Genomic DNA, 11,782 nt, shown 5'->3' with positions numbered 1-11,782 from the left:
TTGACTCTTACTAGTGAACATACAGAAATATCCATCAGAAGCTGTGCTCATTCTTTTCACGGTATCCATGGACAACTGCATAAGAGAGATATTATTACTGCTGCCTTTCCAGGTGTGGATACAGGCTCAGCAAAGTTACACATCAGGCCATGCCCCGGGTTACAGGTGCGGTACAGTAGGGAAGCAGGGTCATTTTACCAGCTCTTGAATTCCTGCTAAGTGAGTCCTTGCTACCAAGGACAAGAGGAATAGCCTACTCTAGTTCCCTTATTTCTGTCAGATAGGACTGGGGTCGCTTTAATGCAGAGTCATAGAACAACTGCGTAATTGTGGACACTTACCTAAGCCACTTAAGTGAGCATCCCCATCTACTGACTTGGGACTCCAGGGGCCTTTCTGAGAGATTTGTCTTGATAAAAACATTCTTGAAGAATTCTCTGTAGGCACCATTTGTTTGTGGCCTCTGTTCTGTGGGGGAGGCTGTATTAAATCCTCAGCCTTTACACTAACTCTTTATGTCTCCACAGTAACCTACAATTTTCATTCCACAGATGAGAAATGTCTCGGATGGGGTGTTAGGTAAGATACCTGTTTTTCTAGGTAACAAATGGCAGGTGAAATCTAGGTTCTGACTATGTGGTTTAGGGTCTTGGGTCTTGTGCTCATAATCACTTGATGATATTAAAAGAGAGAGAGAGAGAGGCAAGAGATAAAGAGAGAGACAGAGAGAGACACACACACAGAGAGGTTGAGACCATGAACTGTTTTCTACCATGAAAGCCATGGACTCAGGTACCTGCTATTCATTCAGGATGCAGAGAGCAACTGACCCTATGTCTCCTGGGACCATTTAGTGACTTTACAGAGTTCAGAAAACCATTCAAGCCATTCCTAAACTTGTCTTGATCAGACTCAAAACTGGCCAGTTAAAAGAAAGTAGTAAGTACTTACCTATTCCAATGATCAGGAGGGACCTGATGAGGAAGCCTAGAAAGTAGAGCTTCAGCATCATGGTTGCAAGTGTGCCTGTGTTCCTTTCAGTGAGGAGACAGCTGAGAAGAAGGAACTTTAAAAATCCACACATGGACCGTCACTTCCGTGGGTTCAACCAATGGCAAAGGTTTCCTTAAAAGAAATTTATTTTGTTACATTATTTTTGTCACACTAAAAATTAGGAATCTCTTAGCACATATTTACATATATAAATATATGTATACACACATATACACACATATATGTATATGTTTTGACTATGTGACTTAGGGTTTTGTGTCTTGTGCCTATAATCGCTTGATGACATTGAGAGAGAGGAGAGAGAGAGAGAGAGAGAGAGAGAGAGAGAGAGAGAGAGAGAGGATTGAATCTCTGAACTGTACATATACACATACACACACACACACACACCTGAATTTTTATCTGGCAGTTTGATAGCAAATCCTGAGAGCAGGGTGGGACAGCATTATGCAAGGTGAGTTGAATGAATCTTGAAAGAATTTGCCTCTAAGAGGCAGGATGTGTTTTGGGGAGGAGGAGGACTTCAGAATAATATGCTTGGCAATTGTAGCAGCCCCAGCCCCTGGCAGCTGTTCAAAGAGTTGTAGGCAGTGCTTTTTGGATGGCTTCTCCATCTCCCTGGTATTTATGCCTAAGGCCCCTTGGCACTCCTAACTCTCCCTAGAGTTCCCTGCTATGCTGTAACTTTTTCTTCTCCAAAGTGGCCTTGAGCCCCTATCAATAGCTGTCTCTCCTTTCCCAGTTCCACTCCACAGTTTCCAGCAATTAATCTCAAGGAAGATCTTCAAAGTTGCCCATAGAGCCATAGATAGTTCTGGTAGTTTGGGGAGGGGAGTCCCAAGATCAGGGAAATGGGGAAAAGCCCACCCCCAGGAATAGGCAGTAGGCAGGAAAAGGTAGGCTGCCGATTGACAGGAGTTATCTGAAATCCATCTGACTGTGAGAGATGGGTCCAAGTAGATTCTCTGAAGCTTACAGGAACTGCTTTATTAAATTTACAAATAGAGACAAAAGTTTTAGATATGTTAGCATTACCACTGTTTGTAATCTGCATTGAAATCCATGTTGTAGAAAGGGCAGTAGACTTTTGAACTGTAATACAAGCTTGGTGACACAAAAATGATTTGAGGTTAAAAACATGAATACTCTTTCCTCTCTCCAGACGGTGTAAACAGGCTGAACAGATGTTTTTAGCACAAGAAGCACTTATTCTATACTTAGAAGATGACCAAAGGAAATTTAAGATCTTGAGCTTGTGACTATAATAGTGGTCAGTGTTTACCAGAGCTAGATTAATAGCTTATCAGACTTCTATTGATTAATGTCAAAACTCTGAACTTTTGAAGTCTTAGCTTAACAATAGCATAGCAATGGAAAGAATTTTTTATTTTTATATACTTTGAATCACTTTCTTACACTTTTATAACGTGTATATTTATAAAGTTAAAACTTTAAGCTTTTTTAGTCCAGTTATTTACCATGAGACATGGTTGGTTGGTAACTGACAGCCCTCACTGTAAAGCAAGTTCCTTTAAATAAAGGAACAGTAAAAAGTTACTTGGAAATCTGTTTTGTGAGTTTAATCTCTTTTCAAAGTCTGGTAGCAAGATAAACTGTTTGTCTTTCTCAGTTGGGGGCCTAGAAGCTCCAGGTGAGAAGGGCAGATTTTTCTATGTCAGGAGAACTGAGGAGGCAGCTGAAGCCTCGGGCGGGTGGGGGGTGGGGGAAGAAGCTGGGTACTTGAGGGTGTTAAATTGACAAAGACACAACAGTTATTCAATGTCATCAGAGATCTGAGAAGGATAAATTATAGCCAGAAATATAATCTCAATGGTCTATGTATCAACTAAAACACCCGAGATCCATTACCTAGACAGGTTACTCTAGGCTCCCAGAGTTCTTTAGGGGCAGAAGTCGTTGATCTTTGTAATATGCTTTCTGCCTTCCCCCACAAATAAGTTTCTCCACTGATGCAGTAAGATCAAGGTGAATTGAAAAAGTAGAGTAATAGGCATATTTGAGCAGTTGGGTCCATACTGGGTCACGGTCTGAGTGGATGAGGACGGCTGACCAGGTCTCTTCCTCTTAGTGTGGTAGCCTTGAGCCGACCAGCTGGACCTCTTTCCACCCACATACTAAATTCCCCAGGTTTCTAGAGGACATAACTGGTCAGTTCCAGTCTTGTTATCAGTGAGCCAGCTACCACATAAAGGAAGACTACGGAGAGGAGCAGCTGGAGATCCGTCATAAATGGGCTGCCCACGCATGCTTAAGAAGCATTGCTGGGGTAGAAATGATGATAATGATGATGATGATGATGATGATGATGATATTTGAGCAGAGCAACTCCCAGACAGGTTCTCCAATCCCAGAGATCAACGCCAGAGAAGTTGCACCCCATGTGTTGGAGGCGAGGGGGGAATGACATACCTGCCACAAGCTGGGTTTGTGCCCAAGTGTGGTCAAAAATGGAGCACTAAGGTAGGGACTTGGTCAGCTGGTAACTTCAGGGGAGGGAGCTGCAGTAGCCACCAGGAATTGGACTTTGGGGGGCCTTTCTTTTGTTCAGAGACTCTCTGAACAGGAAGTGTTTGGAGAGAGAGAGAGAGAGAGAGAGAGAGAGAGAGAGAGAGAGAGAGAGAGAGAGAGAGAGAGACAGAGAGAGACAGAGAGAGGACTTTTTGGATCATGCAGGGGCTAGCTGGAGGTTCCAATGCAACACTCTGGATGTCATACAGGATAGCAGAGGCCTTTGGCTGTCCAGACTCAGGTCTCAGAAATTTTTCCTGTAAAGAATCTTGGGAATGCTGACCTTACTTTTACCAGACAAAATAGGACAAGCAATAAAAAAATGTCTAGTTTGTGCAGAGCGCTGGTGGCAGGCAGGGCATGAGGTGGTTTTAGGCAGTGTTAGCCTTATCACAATCCAGGTGGAGTCATTGTGTCCCATACGTCTTCCCTGGAGACCTTAAAGGTTCCCGCTAGGAGGGGGCAGTATCTTCTTTTGTGGGAAACTTAAACATTAAAAATGCATGTTCAACAGCTCTCTTAAGAGTTTGAGGACCATCTATCTATGAAGCATATCTTTTTTTTTTTACTTGCTTTTAACTTGGAAAACACATAAGAGGCCAAATAAAGGTTGTCATTAAGTGAACAGTTTAGAAGTTAGTAGATTGACAAAATCACCAAAGACAAAGGAACTAGACAAATATGACTGTGAACCTAAGTAGACCTTAGGAATTTATAAACCTTATTTATCAAATATAATTTATTTATTAAACATACATAGTTACTTATCTAAATTTTTTAGAAGCATGGTATTGAACAATTAGCAAAGACATTAGTAGTTAGAAATACATTATAAATCAGCTCCTGTTAGTTTGACCTTTATAACCTTAAAATTTTGTCACCATGCAAAAGTCCAGACCAATCCAAAATATTTTAGAGACCTGTTGTTGCTTCCTTAGTCTAAAAGGGGATACGATGAGAAACTAAGGGCTCAGTAGGACTGAGAAGTTCTATCATTGTTGTTTTATACCGTGCAGTCATCTTAAGATGGTGGAGTCATAGTGCATGTATCCTTTAACCTTAGAAAGATGGCTGCCGGTTATGTGGCTGCTTACATCTTGATGATGCCATCAACCAATATTGGGGACAGCAACATGGCTGCTGTTTAAAAACACCAATTTTCCTATATAAGAGTCAAATCTAAGCTACCTAAATAGTAGATTCTAAACCAGAGTTGAATCACATATGCTGTATATTGTGGCAAATTAGAATTCCTATGTATAGTGTTTAATTGTGAGCCTTTTGTTATAAGTTTTAAAGCAAATTTTTGTGGCAGATTTTACATATTTTAAACCATACCCAATGAACTTATAAATCCTGAGACAGAGTCAGCATAGTCTTAAGAGTGTTTTTTTTCCTTAGCAGAACACAGAAAAATCATAGAGATAATATTTTTAAGAATGAGAAGATGTGGAACCTTAGAGATCAGAGACTGTGGGGTCGTTTACTTTTATGGTAGCAGAAACTGTTACAATCTGTGAGAATTTGAAAATCAACAGTGCCAATTTTAGGCCATTGTTCTGTACTGAGGCCAATCTGTAGTAATAAAGTAGGAGCCTGTAGACGAAGACAAAGAGTCGCAAAGTAGAACACTGTGTGCCAGGGAAGGGCTGTTACTGTAAGTTCCAGGAGGGGGCTGAGAACTGAAGCTCTGGGAACGTAGGAGCCAACAGGAGGCTTAGTGGGACTGCAGGCAGGAGCTAACAGGTGTCTTACTGGGGCTGCAGACAGGAGCTGACAGGTATCTTAGTGGGGCTACAGACAGGAGCTGACAGGAGGCTTATTGGGGCTGCAGACAGGCTGTAGTTCCTCGAGGAAGGCTAGAGAAAGCTAAGAGAGAGCAGGGAAAAGGGATCCAGTAGTAGAGACTGGATAAAGTGTCACGGTGACAAGAATTTCTGTCTAAGACATCCCCAAGAAGAAAGAGAAACTTGTCAGAGAGAAAATGTTCCAAGTCACAGAGGAAAGGCATCCCTTGCTCTTGTAATTGGAGCCCAGTGAGGATGAGAGGGCCTTCCTGGAACACCTGTGTGGCTTTTGAAGCCAACAGAAACACATGAGCCATACATACCTTAGAAAAGTCAGACCAGCAGCTTGGCTCAGATCCACTGAGTTTCCCAGAAGGGAGCTCATTTTTGGCATTCCCAGTTCCAAGCACAAATAAATGAAAATAAGAAATAAGAAAGGGAAAGGGAACATGGCTGGTCTCAAATTTTAGCATCAAATGAATGAAAAAAGGAAGGAAGCAAAGGAGAGAGAGAGGGGGGGGAATAAAAGGAAAGGAAAGGAATTTGACTGGTCCTGAATTTGCTGGAGGAGAGACTTAATTATAGACATGTGGGAGAGTCCAGAGTGGAGATGACCCTGAGCCATGTGAGGAGAGGGGAGGGTGATGGAGAAGGTTACTTCATTGGTTAATAAAGAAACTGCTTTGGCCCTTTAATAGAACAGAAAATTAGGTAGGCAGAGTAGACAGAGCAGAATTGTGGGAGAAAGGAAGCACAGTCGGGCAGATGCTTCAGGCAGTCGTGATAGGCAGTCGCCATGCTTCTCCTCTCCAAGACAGATGCAGGTTAAGATCTCTCCTGGTAAGCGACCACCTCGTGGTGCTTTGTAGATTATTAAATATGGGTTGAAGCAAGATATGAGAAGTTAGCCAATAAGAGGCTGAAACTAATGGGCCAGGCAGTGTTTAAATGAATACAGTTTCCGTGTAATTATTTTGGGTGTAAAGCTAGCTGGGCGGTGGGACACAGCCCTGCCGCAGTTCCTTCTACAGGAGGGAAAGAAGAGGGAGAGATGGGAACCAGGTGCGGCAGCCAGGAGGCCCAAAGTCACAAAGAGAGAGGGTACCAACATGGTTGGATTATATGGCAAGGGCAGCCCAGCCCTCAGGGATGGAGAGTTCAGGTAGGGGACAGGGTATGCTAGCCAGGAGGGCCCTGTAACAGGTAGGGATTGAGGGATTATAGGGAGAACCTGGCAGCCAGGTCTATTTGATATGTTAAATAGGCACCCTAGCCATTTGTCCTGGATTTGAAACCTAACAGTATACCTGTAGACTCATTCAGATTCTTAGAAGACCTCATTTGGTGATGGCTGCTGAGGAGGAGTCATTCACCATTCACTCATTCATTCATTCACTCATTCATTCATTCATGCATGCATCTATTCATTCATGCATGCATTCATTCACTCGTTCATTCATACTTGGCAAATGTGTGCTGCCCTACCACAGAGCAAGCATTGCTCTAAGCAGCAGATAAGACAGAGATGCCCCTTAAGTTCCGATGCTGAATTCCAGAGGGGTCAGAGATGTAGACAGCACCGAGCCAAGGTTGGGCTGTGACTTTCTATCCATGTCTGCTCTCTCTCTCCATCTTAAATGAGAAAGAAAAGGTTTCAGGAGGCGCTGGGAGATGTCTTCCCCTATTCTTCACCACAGATTAGCTGGGGCTAGAGCTGAAGGGAGCTGGAGGAGGGAAGACAGCAGAACTACAGGCAGGAGGGTGCTGCGGACAGACAGCAGGGTGGGTGAGGATAGATGTCACGCGTGTTTTATAAAAGCACTGTATAAGATGTGTGGCGACAACAACAGGTCTGTCGTCTCTCTGTGATCGAGGCCTCCCCCTTCTGTGAGTGAAGCTGCCATTGGTTAGAAGGTTGCCTCTTTGAAGAAGAGTCCTGCAGCGTATGCTAAGTCCCCTTGCCATGATTTTGGCCTTCCAAATTCCCTAGCGTCATCCTTCCTCATTTGTTAACATTGCCCACTGGATTTTAAACTTCGCACCCGCCGTGATTATTAAATGGTAGGTGATCGTCTGGATTTGAACACATGAGACAGTCAATGTCTTCACCATCAATGAATCTTATTTCAAAGCAATTGAATGGCTCCTGGTTCCAGTTCAAGGGGAAGGGGAAATGCCTGAGTTTAGAGTATTATGTTGAACAGCGGAGAATGAGATTAGGGTTTGCATGGAGCTACTGATTCTGTAGAACAAATAAGAAGTTGGGAGGAAGGGGAAAGTTATGTAAAAGTCCTTAGGAACTGAATTCTGGCTGGGACTATAGTTCAGTGGCAGAGTGTTTGCCAAGCGTGTTCTCCATCCTGGCTTCGGTCCTTAGCATCCAAAGCACAGAAAGAAAAAAATGTATCCGAGGACTAAATTCTCTCAATAACCTGAGCTTTCGTCATGTCACATTTCAGAAACCAAACCCATCTTGTCACCGTTTCATGAGCTGTCTCAGTGACAACCTGTGTAAATGACAACCCGTGTAAAGCCAACATCTCTAACCATTCGTTAAGTAGACAAAACGGCAGCCAACGAACATGTACAGGATTGTGGCAAATGAAATTTGAAGTCATCTTGTGTGAAATAACATGAATCAGTTAGTGGGGGCTCTCTGCTCTCCTTCCTTCAGTCACGAAATACTAGCTTTAGACACGATTTCTGTCCTTTCCTTTCTACCTTCCACTAATCAGGAGGGGGAGTCTACGTGGCTACGACAACAGGTGTCCCCATTGTGCTGTCGGGAGAACGTGCCCAAGCCCCTGACTTGACCAGACTTGAGTCTCTTCCTTCTTCTTTTTTTTTCTTCTGTGGCTTCTAGAAGATCAATAATTCCCCTAGGGAAAAAACTTATTTTTAGATGTGATATGGGGTGCTACTTTTTGTTGCTGTTGTTCTTTTTTAGAGGTATATATTGAAGTATGGCAGGTTAAAATGGCATGATTTGTTTACAAATAGAAGGGCCGTGGAAAGGCAGGAATAACACTCGTTAATTATGGGACACTGTTAAGGGTTTTGTGTGCATTAACTTATTTAAAACTATCCCTTAGCCTAGGAGGTTGGTATCGTTATCTTGACATTTCAGTTGGAGAAACTGAGGCACGGAGAAACTGAGAGTGCTTGGTCAAAGTTCTGTAGGAAACAGTCCTGAAATGAGGAGCAAATTCAGATCTGGCTGAATCCACAGTGCGAAGGTGATTATAAAATTGCCACTGTCATTCTTTATTTGGAGTATTAATCTCTTAAAGGGACAGGAAGATGTCAAAGAAGAATGCAACACTCACACAAACAAGAAAATAATCCCTTTTTACCCTGTTAAATGCAGGCACTGTTCTAGGCATGAGTAGGCAAGAATGAACTCAACAGCAGATTCAGCAATGATAAGGTTGAGATAATCTTTTGTAGCTAGGTACTGGAAGCAGATGGCCCTGTACGTGTCTCTTATACTCCTTCAGAGAGGGGTTTAAAACCAGAAGCTCAGGGTGACTTTGGTGGTGTCCACCCACAGTGAATCGGATGGAGTTTGCCTCTTGTTTCTTCTCCAGACCTTTCTCCCATTCTGTCCTCACAATTCCAACCCCAGACCTGTGGATGCCCATAGTAGCAAGCTGGGACACCTGCTGTCTTTTCTTACTTACCAGACCCTCACAACTTCCCCAAGGAATGCCTATGACCTTCAAGCAGCTCTGACTCCTGGAAGAACTGGTTTGCAATTCAGACTGTTTTCAGAGGAGAATTCAGAGAAGGAACCTTGCTATTCAAATACAATCAATAAGCAAGCACACTGTGCAACCTAAGTTTAATTTTGGTCATTTGGACCTTCAACAACAATACATCACAGGTTGAACATCCCTGCTCTGAATATACGAAGGATCTCTAATCTGTTCTACTGTGGAACTTTTGGAGTGCTGAGATGCTACAAGCTCACGTCATGGAGAATGGTCAAAGGCAGCTGCTCTACAAACACCAGTCTGAGCCCTTCAGGCTCTGTGTACACACTGAGATAGAAATAAAACATAGTGTGTTTAGACTCCAACTCTATTCCTAAGGTATTCCTAAGGCAAACATTCTAAAATATAGGACATTTCCAAAAGCTGAAGGAATTCCAGTCCTAAGCATTTTCGAAAAAGGCCACCCGATTTGTGTGGCAGTTGAAAATCTCCTTCCTCAAAACTTAAGACTTCATGAAATTAACATTTTCTGTTTTATATATATATTCTGGATAAAAGAAGCTATTGATTTTGTTTTGACTGCTTTTGTTTTTTTTTTCAAAGAATGTCATGTCTGTGTGGTCTGCTTCATGTATGTGTATATTCCCAGAGCTGACCATCTGGTACTGAATAATCCACTAGCACCTTCTTCTCTGGGGAAGACTGTTTCTCAGCCTCCCCGTCTTCCTTAGTCTTTGTCTAGGGTTGAGGCCTTCTGTACCTTCTACTATCCACAGTGTGTTTATTGTTGCTATCCTTGTTCTGGTCCTGTTTAGGAAGCCTATTTTGATTGTTCTTGATCAAGGTCATTCAGTGACCTTGGAAATCATTAAGTCCTTTCCTAAGGCCTTCAAGTGTTTGGTGTCCCTGGAAAGAGCTTTCATTGGAATCTGAATGGCACTGGACATTCCTTCCTCCATCTTGATCCATCGGGTCCCTGCTATCATGATGTTTTGGCCGAGTTGTGGCCATGACCTCCTGACCAGCCTTCCTGTTACTACTACTGTCCTGTGCACCGAGTGTTCCTTTTAAACATGAAATGAGAACATTTTCCTCAGAACATGTCACCTTCCCATCTCAATCAGAACGAAAACCAAACATTTGTTTCTCGGACCTTCTAGGAGCTGATTCCGTCAACTCTTAAATCTATGCCCTGCACACTCTCCACTTTTGCTATGGCTCTCCAGACTTCACAACCTTCCTGACATTCCTTTGCCATGCCAGGCACACTCCCTCTCTCTTGAATGCATTCCTGAGAGATACAAGATCATTGCTTCACCTCCTTCGTGCCTGCTTTAATATTGCCTTAATGTTGGCTTTCTGGCTGCTCACCCCAAAGACCGGTCCCAGTCCCTCCCAGCTGGCTGCCTTTGTCATCCCCTTCACTTTCCCGCACTGCACAAGATACGTTTCAAGTTATTCTAACTATGTGAAAATCTTCCTTGTCAGCCGTGAGTTAGAACATTTGGTCCCTGGCAAATCCAAAGGAAATTTCATTCCCCAATTTCTGGTGGTTAGACAAAAGCAAGCATTCCTCAGGAACTTGGGAAGCTGGTTTCACCTCCAATCACTGGCAGAAGGGACAAATGGCTATCTGAGGTCCTTATCAGCATACCAAGGCACAGGCTGGCTTCCAGGCTCCCTCAGTATCACAAGTACCTGTTGCAGAGTCTGTGCTGTTCTTAGCTCTTCTGGCCTATTTATCCTCCTACCTTAAACTTCCCCAGGCCCAGGAGCTTCCCTCCCCCAGATACTACTGTCTCCTTAATTTGGCTATGCTTTCCCTCCTGATGTCTCTTGGTCCCTTCTTGGTCCTTTTTCCTCTGATTCCAGATGCCTCTGGCTGTTTTCTCCCTTATATCTACAATAAAACCATCCCTTGAACTATATCTTGGAGTGGTCATGTCTTTAGTTCATACAGCACCCAGCTTTTCTTGGAAGGTTGTATGGTTTTAGGAGGTGGAAGGTCACTGGAGAAAGTGGGTCACTGGAGGTTTTTAAATTGCCCCTCCCCCTTCTACTAACTCTGCTTCCCAACTGCTGTACAATGCGACTACCGGGTTTCCTGCTCTTCCCACTGAGTTTTCCATGCTGTGATGGGCTGTAGCCCTTCAGCCTGTAAGCCAGAACAAACTTTCTACCTATATTGCTTCTTGTGAGGCACTGAGCGTGGTAAGAGCACTGGCAGAATCCAGGGCTGGGCTTCTGGTATCTTCCTCATGTTCTCCAGCTTGCCTATTAGATAGCCTTCCCTGGACCGGATGCTCACTGTTTTCAGCTAGGCTGGCTGGTAGGTGAGGCCTGTTTTGTGGCTACAGGCAGGTGCAGCCACACCCAGCTTTTTATATGTGTGTTGAGGATCTAGACTCAGGTCCCCGTGACTGTCCCGCACCACAGCCATGCAGCAATCTTTACAGCCATGCAGCACTCTTTCTAAGCAGGGGAATATTTCTACTGTGTTAGTTAGTGATCGCAATAATTCCTGCAAGACAGACACTGCTGGCACCCACGTGTTACGCATTCTCTCTGCACAACACTCGTCTCAAGGTTTCCTCCTTCATGGCGCAGGGAAAGCGTCCTTGATCCCTGCTCTCCAGTGAGACCTGATTTTCTCTCGGAACTACTTGGAACAGGCCATTCCTCACTGGCTACTTACTATAGAAATGTCCCATGCTGTAAGTTTTTTTTTTTTTTTAATTT

The sequence above is a fragment of the Arvicola amphibius genome, chromosome 8 (assembly GCF_903992535.2).
Source record: "Arvicola amphibius chromosome 8, mArvAmp1.2, whole genome shotgun sequence".
NCBI classification, from domain to species: domain Eukaryota; kingdom Metazoa; phylum Chordata; class Mammalia; order Rodentia; family Cricetidae; genus Arvicola; species Arvicola amphibius.
This window is presented reverse-complemented; position numbering follows the sequence as displayed.